General features: G+C 45.0%; 2 non-coding genes across 2 annotated transcripts; both read right to left on the bottom strand.

Annotated features, from left to right (window-relative positions):
• Window positions 1–4,132: 4,132 nt before the first annotated feature.
• Window positions 4,133–4,323, bottom strand: LOC114811569. Its single transcript, XR_003759266.1, has one exon. It is a non-coding gene; the product is annotated as a U2 spliceosomal RNA (small nuclear RNA).
• Window positions 4,324–6,782: 2,459 nt separating this feature from the next.
• LOC114811374 lies at window positions 6,783–6,917 on the bottom strand. Its single transcript, XR_003759078.1, has one exon. It is a non-coding gene; the product is annotated as a small nucleolar RNA SNORA7 (small nucleolar RNA).
• Window positions 6,918–8,348: the final 1,431 nt, after the last annotated feature.

Genomic DNA, 8,348 nt, shown 5'->3' with positions numbered 1-8,348 from the left:
AATGTCCCACTAACTCTATTGCATTGTACTCTCCCAAGTGCTTAGTACAGTGCTCTTCACATAGTAAGCACTCAATATATACAATTGATTGATTACCTTCATCAGGAATAATCTAAAGTGACTGCCAGCTGGCCTCTGAACTAGAAAAGCAGAATGACTTAGTGGATAGAGCATGAGGCTGAGAGTCAGAAGAACCTGGGTTCTAGTCCCAGCTCTGCCACTTGTCTGCTGTGTGACCTTGGGCAAGTCATTTAACTTCTCTGTGCTTCAGTTACCTCATCTGTAAAATGGGGATTAAGACTGTGAACCCATGCAGGCCAGGGACTGTGTCCAACCTGAATTGTACTTCCCAAGCCCTTAGTACAGTGCTCTGCACACAGAATGAATACACCTGACAAATCTTTATCTACCCCAGCACTTAGTACACTGCCTGGCACATAGTAAGCATTAACAAATACCAACATTATTAATTAATAAGCGATCTGAGCTTAGCACTGAGCAAAATTATCATCTCCAGGCCCAGTCTAGCAACTGTCTCCCCATAGAGCAGGTAGTTGCCTCCGGTGAAAGAGGAGCCATCTTTTGCTGAACAATTAGTATGGCAGACTAGTTTTCATATGTTAACTTCAAATAGACTTTAAATGGCAATTATCATTTCCAGGATCAATCTATAAATGATATTTACTGATTACTTACACAAGGCTACAACACACATCACTGTTTACTAGGTGACTCTGCTAAGGAACAAGAGGAGGAATAGAGGAGAGGAGACCAAGAAAAAGGCAGGGAGGGAAGAGTCCCCCAGAGAGATGAGATTCTGGAAAAGTGCTGCAGCTTCCTTTTCTTCCCACAGCCTGCCCCCCTACCCTGACCACATGCTCCCACCATTGTGACCTCTGCCACTCAGGACAGAGAGAAGAGATGTGTGGGTTTGGTGAGGGAATTTTTCTTCTTGTCATCACTGCTGACGCGCTGGTCCTGGCTACTTATTATTATTATTATAGTATTTGTTAAGTGCTTACTATGTGCTAGGCACTACTGTAAGCACTGAGGTGCATACAAGATAATTAGGTTGCTGGAATGGAAACCCTAGGTCTATAAGAAGAGACAGCACCACAAAAGTTCAACTGGGATTCATAAACATCCCCTCCCACGCTCCAACATAATGCCCTGCTCACAGTAGTTCACAGTAAGCCCTTAGTAAATACCAATGATTGACTGATCCCAGCAATCTAAGAGAAGGATGAGAACCCAGAGATTCACTGTAGTTATGGATACAAAAAATTATTACAGGCAAATTACATAAACACTAACATATTTTTCATAACTTCTAAATAGAAAATTGTTCTATGTGTTTAAGTATTTACACTGTGCCTCGTATTGTACTAAGCAATCAATCAATCATATTTAATGAGAGTTTACTGTATTTAGAGGATTGTACTGGGATAGATGCAAAATAATCAGGATGGACTGTTCCACATGAGGCTCACAATACAAGTATGAGGAAGAACAGAATTTTTATCCCCCATTTTATAGATAAGGAAACTAAGGCAAAGAGAAGTTGTCTTTCCTAAAATCACAGAGCAGGCAAGTGGCAGAGGAGGATTAGAACCCAGGTCCTCTGGTTCCCAGGCCCAAGCTCTTTCCTCTAAGCCATAGTCCTGTTATATAGACTTGTTTAAATATCATAATTCTAAACAGAAGTTTCATTTTAAAGATGTCCGAAGTAGAAGTGTCACATATTTAGGACATAGTGGAAAGAGTATGGGCCTGGGAGTCAGAGGACCTGGGTTCTAATCCTGGCTATGCCACTTGTCTGCTGTGTGACCTTGGAGAAGTCACTTAACTTCTCTGTGCCTCAGTAACTTCATCTTTAGGAGATTAAGACTGCGAGCCCTATGTGGGATGGGGACTGGGTACAACCTAATTACCTTGTATCCACTTCAACACTTAGTACTGTATCTGGCATATGTTAAGGGCTTAAGAAATTCCACTCTGAGTCCTGCTTCTCCCCCACTTTTTCTGTATCTCTGGGTGTTCTCATCTCTCTGACTCCCTTTGTCTCTCTTCCACTCTACTGCTCAGTGTGTCTCTTTCTCTCCCTCAGACACCCTCTGACCTATGCTTTTCCTGTGCTTGTCCATTTCTCTTTCCATAATCTTGACCCTCCAACTCCCATTCCCATCATGAGAGAGTCCTAAATATTGGGCCAACTGTGAGGGAGGATGGTCTCACCCTGGGTCCTCCACTCCCTGCAGTATCCTTAACCTCAGGGGAGTTTTGTTGTTTCTAGAGTAGGTGGAGCCACATTGCCTCCCTCTAGCCTTCTCCTGACGCTGCCTCCACCCTTGGAGTAACAGAAGACAGAAACCTCCCTCACTGAAAACCAACAGACACTCAGAAAGGCTCAGAGACATTGATCCCAGGGAGTAGACAGACACAAAGAGAGAAGAGAAATGGGAAAACAGAGCTGGAAAGGGACAGGGAGATGACAGAGACACACATGGAAGCATAGAGAAAGAAAATTAGAGAGGCAAAGAGATCTAGACTGTACATTCATTGTGGGGAGGGAATGTGTCTATTAGCTCTGTTGTATTATACTCTCCCAAGTGCTTAGTACAGTGCTCTGCACACAGTAAGTGCTCAATGAATATGATTGATTGAGTGATCTGAATCCTGAGAAATGTTCCAAAAATATAATTGAATCAGAGAAGTAGACAGAGATAATGTGAAAGTATCAGAGATGGGGTGACACACAAAGAGGGAGGGCTCACAGAGATTGGGAAGATATAGAGAAGTGGGCAACATACAGAGATAGAGAGACACTGAGTGCTGAGAGGGACCAGAGGGAGAGGCCCAGAGGAATAAAGCAGATGGGAAACTGAAGGCTGAAGGAGGCATGCACAAAGGGAGGGCCAGACTCAGAGTTTCATGGCCTGGGATTTACCACTAAGGCCGAGGGAAGTGGGTTAGAGGTTGCCAAATGTGCAGAGTTACAGGCTTCCCCAGGAGCTTTGGGAGATCAGAATGCTCCCCAACCATGGACATGCACGCGCGCACACACACACACACATACACACACCATATGCACCATACTCTGTCAGTTAATGGATGAGCTGAGAGCTGGAGATAGCCAGGAGAAAGAGGGGGAAAGCAGGGCAGGGGAGAGCTGATCAGAACATCTTATCCAGCCAAGGGCTGGGAAGTGTTGGGACAGATGGGTGAAATTCGAGGGGGAGAGGAGGGGAGAGGAAAACGTGTCCATCTGGTTTTGGTGATGGGACTTAGCAAGTTGTATTCTGAGCCCACTGTGGGCAAAGAGAATGCTCTCCAGGGTACCAATTCCTGCTGGGTCCAGCTCAGTCTGCTTTCAGCTCCCCCAGCATCTGTCATCCAGTAGTAGGCTGAACCTGCACCTTTCCCTGCTCAGAGAAATGCCTCTCCCATTTGAAACTGGACTTGCCTGCATCGGGGCAGGAGGACCAGGGAGCGGGGAGGGGGAGCTCCTTGCCAGCTCTGGCCTCCAGAGAAGCCTTCAGGGAGAGCTTTTTCTCTCAGTCAGCTAAGCCCCTAGCCCCACTCTGGAGGATTGATTTTTCAAAAGGGGAATGACTCTCACTGCAGAATTCCATTCCCTGGGCTCATTTGGAAAATATTAATCTAGAAAATTACCTGGGTGAGAGACAATTTCTGGATTCCACAAAATGTGGTTCTAGCCTCAAAAACATCCAGCATTGTTGGGATTTGAATTGAGGGGACATGAAAATGAGAGTGGGAGTCCAAACCAAGGTGGGAAAATGGGAGTCCAATACTCTCCCCTCCTTAGAATAGGATCCAGGAGAGGAGCCAGTGCCCAGTGGTGAGGGCAGATAGACACCATCTGGGGTGAACCCATCTGGGGAGAAACCTGTTGGATCTGCTCCAAGATGTGTGGTCCTCATGCGGAGCTTGAGTGGTCCTCCAGCCAGCTTTGGGGACAGGGCCATTGATACCTGATTTCCAAAGCTGCAGATCAAACTAAAAACATTAACACTGCCCCATGTGAACATCATACCAGTTAGAACAAGGGCCCAACAAAGTGTGACCTAAGTTAACATTACCTCTTTCATTTATAATCTGAAAATTCCCCAAAGGTAAAGATACCTACCCTGGAAGTACTGTATTACCAGGCCATTAAGTGGTGAGGACAGAGGAAGATTCTGACCCAGCTCCCTGCTCCCAAAATCTGTTTATTACATCATCTTCAAATCAAGGACTGATCAGATACTAACCTGATTAAAGCAGATACTACTCTTGATCTTATCCAAAAGACCAAGAAGCATATATGAATACCTACATGAGTACTGTGGGACTAGGCCGAGTAGTGAAGTGCATAAGGGCTACACAGTCAAGTTCATAGTCAATGTAGAAGGGAGGGTAGGTAGGGTTGGGTCTAGAAAAACGTGTTGAAGATGTGATTTTTAAGATGATTTTGAAGGTGGGAAGAGTGGTGGCCTGATATGAAGGGGGAGCAAGTTCCAGGACAGAAGGAGAACATGAGCAAGGGGTCAGTGGAGGGGTAGATGAGACTGAGGTCTAGAGAGAATGTTGATGTTAGAGGAGTGGAGTTTGTGGGTTTGTTTATGGTAGGAAATCAGTGAGGTTAGGTCTAGAGAGAGAGCTGAGTGCCTTAAAGCCATTGGTAAGGAGTTTCTGTTTGATGCAGAGACGGATGGGCAACCAATGGAGATTTTTGAGAAGTGGGGAATTAGGGACTGAACAGTTTTTCAGAAAAGTGATTGAGACAGCTGAGTCTGTATGGACTGGAGAGGAAAGAGACGATGCAGGGAGTTAAGCAAGACGGTAGAGGCAGTGGTCAAGAAAGAAAAATATAAGTACTTGGATCAGCATGTTACATTTTTGGATGGAGAGGGAAGGTTGGAGTCTAGTGTTATGAAGATAAAACCAACACAGTTTTCTAACAGATTGAAAGTGTGGGTTGGATGAGCTAGATGTCTCAAGAATAATGGCAGGGTTAAAGGCTATAGAACGGGAGGATGGCGGTGCTGCCTACAGTGATAGAAAAGTCATGGTGATTACAGGAAGATGAGAAGGGTGGGAAGATGAGGAGTTCTGTTTTGAACACGTTAGGTTTGAGGTGTAGTTAGGACATCCCAGTACAGATGTCCTGAAGACAGGAAGAAATGCGAGATTGCAGAGAAGGAGAGAGGACAGGACCAGAGAGGTAGATTTGGGAATCATCTGCATAGAGATGGTAGTTAAAGTCATGAGAGTCAATGAGTTCTCCAAGGTAGTGGATGTAGATGGAGAATAGAGGGGGCACCTAGAAATGAGCCTTGAAGAACACTCACAGTTAAATGATTGGGGAGCAGAGGAGAAGAATGCAAAAGAGACTGAGTAGCAGCAGTCAGAGAGATGGGAGTACTGGAGAGGATGGTTTTGGTGAATCCAAGGTTAGATAATATTTCCAGGATTAGGGGGAGGTCCACAGAGTCTATGGCAGCGGTAAGGTTGAGGAGGATTAGAATGGATTACAGGGCAGTGGACTTGGCAAGAAGGTCATTGATGACTTTAGAGAGGGCCATTTCCATAGAGTGAAGGGGGTGGAAACCAGAATGGAGGGGGTGAGGAGAGAGTTGGAGGAGAGGAAGTGGAGGCAGCAAGTGTAAACAACTCTCTTAAGGAGTTGGAGATGAATGGTATGAATGGAGATGGGGCGATAACTGAAGGATTCTGTGGAAGTCAAGGGAGAGTGTTTGTACTGTAGGAGATACATGGACATACTTGATAGTAATGAGGGAGACATTTGGGAAAAGGGTGGGGGCAATTGCTTTGATAAAGCAAGAAGGGATGGGCTGAGAACCAGAGGTAAAGGGAGAAGAATTTGAGAAGTGGGAGATCTCTTGAAATATTGCTGGGAACAAAAGAAGGATGTAAAGATGGAAGGGAGGATGGAGGAGTTGAAGAGAAGGCTGGAAGAGGAAGGGACTAGAGAGGAGCTGGGAGACTTTTGGGAGGTCACATCTAGTGGTTTCAATTTTATTGATGCACTATGCAGTCAGGTCATTAAGGGCAGGAGATAGGGTAGCAAGAGGACAAGGGGGTTTGAGGAGGGAGTTAAAGGTATGAAACAGCTGCCATGGGCAGTGAGCTTGGGAGTCAATGAGGAAGTTGCAGTATTATTTCTGGGTGGATGAGAGTGTAGAATTAAAGCAGGTGAGAAGGAATTTGAAGCAGAAGTGGTCAGCCTGGTGTCTAGATTATTGCCAGCAATGCTCCGCAGCTCATGCACAAGAGCAGAAGGTGATCCAGGGCTGTGGGTGGTAGTATGAGATTATCCGAGGACTGGGAGAGAGGGAATTGAGTTCAGGTGTTGAGGCTGTGGATTTGTGTGTCAAGAGATGGTAGTTTGGGAATGGAGTTCAGATGGGGCATGATGACTTTAAAAAATTGGAGGGAGTCAAAAGATTGGAGATTTGGTGGGGAAACAGGATAGATTGGTGCTCGGACTTTATGTGGGAGAGAAGGCAGGTCAGGAGGTTTTGTTTCAGTTAGTGAGGTAGAGGTTGTATGGTGAGTATTGTTGTTGTCAAGTCATTTCAGGTCCACAGCGACACCATGGACACCTCTCCCTGAATGCCCCACTTCCATCTGCAATCATTCTGGTAATGTATCCGTAGAGTTTTCTTGGTAAAAATACAGAAGTGGTTTACCATTGCCTCATTCTGCTCAGTAAACGAGTCTCTGCCCTTGACTCTTTCCCATGCTGCTGCTGAGTTTTGACTTGTGGCAGATTGCCTTCCACTCACTAGCCACTGCCCAAGCTAGGAATGGAACGGGTATGTCTCTGTAGTCTCCCTCCTGTAGTCGAGACTGGTAGAGTATTGGAAAGTCTCCAGGTGCAACCCTGAGAGGGTACAGTGAGTATAGCTGATAAGATAGAGCAGGTGGCCAAGTTGGTGAGTCGGTCTGGTATGATGGAAGAGGAAGTCAGTGGAGTTGATGAGTGAGAAGAAGAAGGCAGCAGAAAGGTTGTTGGGAGTGAGCTGATGGGGGCTGGCATGAGGTGGAGGGAGAGGGTCAGTTCTGGGAAAGAGGGACAGGAATTAGGAGGAGGATGGGAGAGGGAATGGGGGAAGGATTGGGATAGGATGGGAGTAAACTGAGTGGGTCTGGTGTGGGAGAGTGGGACAGGGTGGGGTGATTAGAGGGAGGGTATTGAGAGGACATGGGGAAGTCAGGTCTTTTAAGAAAGAAAGTCTGGAGTCATAGCAATTAATCTGGACTATCCAGCAACTAATGCAGGTTCTTCAAGTGGGTGTGAATGGAGCACCTCCCACCTGGAGAAAGCATTAGAGTAAATGAGAGAGTTTTAACAAGTTGTCAACTGCTGAGTTGATGGTTAAAGTTTTCAACGTCCCATCTTCTTGGCCTGTTCTCTGGCTCAGGCTGACATCTTGGGTCCTTTGAGCATTCTCCAGCTCAGGTTCCCCTGGGTGTGTTCTCAAGAAACTCTTAGTTTTAGAAGATATTCCATCACAGGTTGACATCATAAAGTAAGAGGGTAGAAACTTCATATTGACTGTTAATCTTTTTCCTTCCCTGTCCCCTTTCATTTTTCACAGCTTATCCAGTGTCAGTCCTCTTACACCCAACCCTGTGGACCTGAAGTGTGATGTGAGAAAGAGGACTGCTCCTTCCCCAACGACCCCCCGCCATTCCTGCAATAGATACACACACACACAAACACATCCTCCTTCTCTAGCCAAGAGGGTGACACACTCTCAACTTTCTGAATGTTGAGAAGGTTGTGGCTGTTGTTTGATTGTGAACATGTCCCTAATTGGGCCTGTTGGACTCTGAGGCACAAAGAAAACAAAACTTTCTTCCTTCAGACACCCTGCCCTTTCAGTCTTGCTATATATATATCATTACACTTGCCCTGTATATTGTGTTTTATGGTTTTGGGTTTCTTTTCATGTCTGTTTTCCATCATCTCTTCCCTCCTTTATTCTCAGATTGTGGGTCTCTTGAATGGATAATGTGTCCAATTTTCACTTGTAAATTTTTTTCCAGTCCTCAGTAAAGTGTCTTCACACTGTAAGAGCTTAATAAATGCTATTACTATTACTATTATGGAAATCTTAGACCCTTCCTTATTTGAAATCCCAATGCAATAAATCTCCAGTCTTTTCCGATGAAATTTTTAATTCTATTGTTTTGTTGGGGTTTTTTTTTTGTTTTTTTTTTACAATTCTTTGAGGGATTTACTGTTTTGTATTCTTTCCTTTTCACTTTTATCCTCAAAATAAGCTGTTGTCATCTGAAGAAAGAACAATTTATATTTA

This window comes from Ornithorhynchus anatinus, chromosome 4 (assembly GCF_004115215.2).
Source record: "Ornithorhynchus anatinus isolate Pmale09 chromosome 4, mOrnAna1.pri.v4, whole genome shotgun sequence".
Lineage (NCBI taxonomy): Eukaryota > Metazoa > Chordata > Mammalia > Monotremata > Ornithorhynchidae > Ornithorhynchus > Ornithorhynchus anatinus.
Note: the sequence above shows the minus strand (reverse complement) of the source record. Positions and strands in the feature narration are given on the sequence as shown.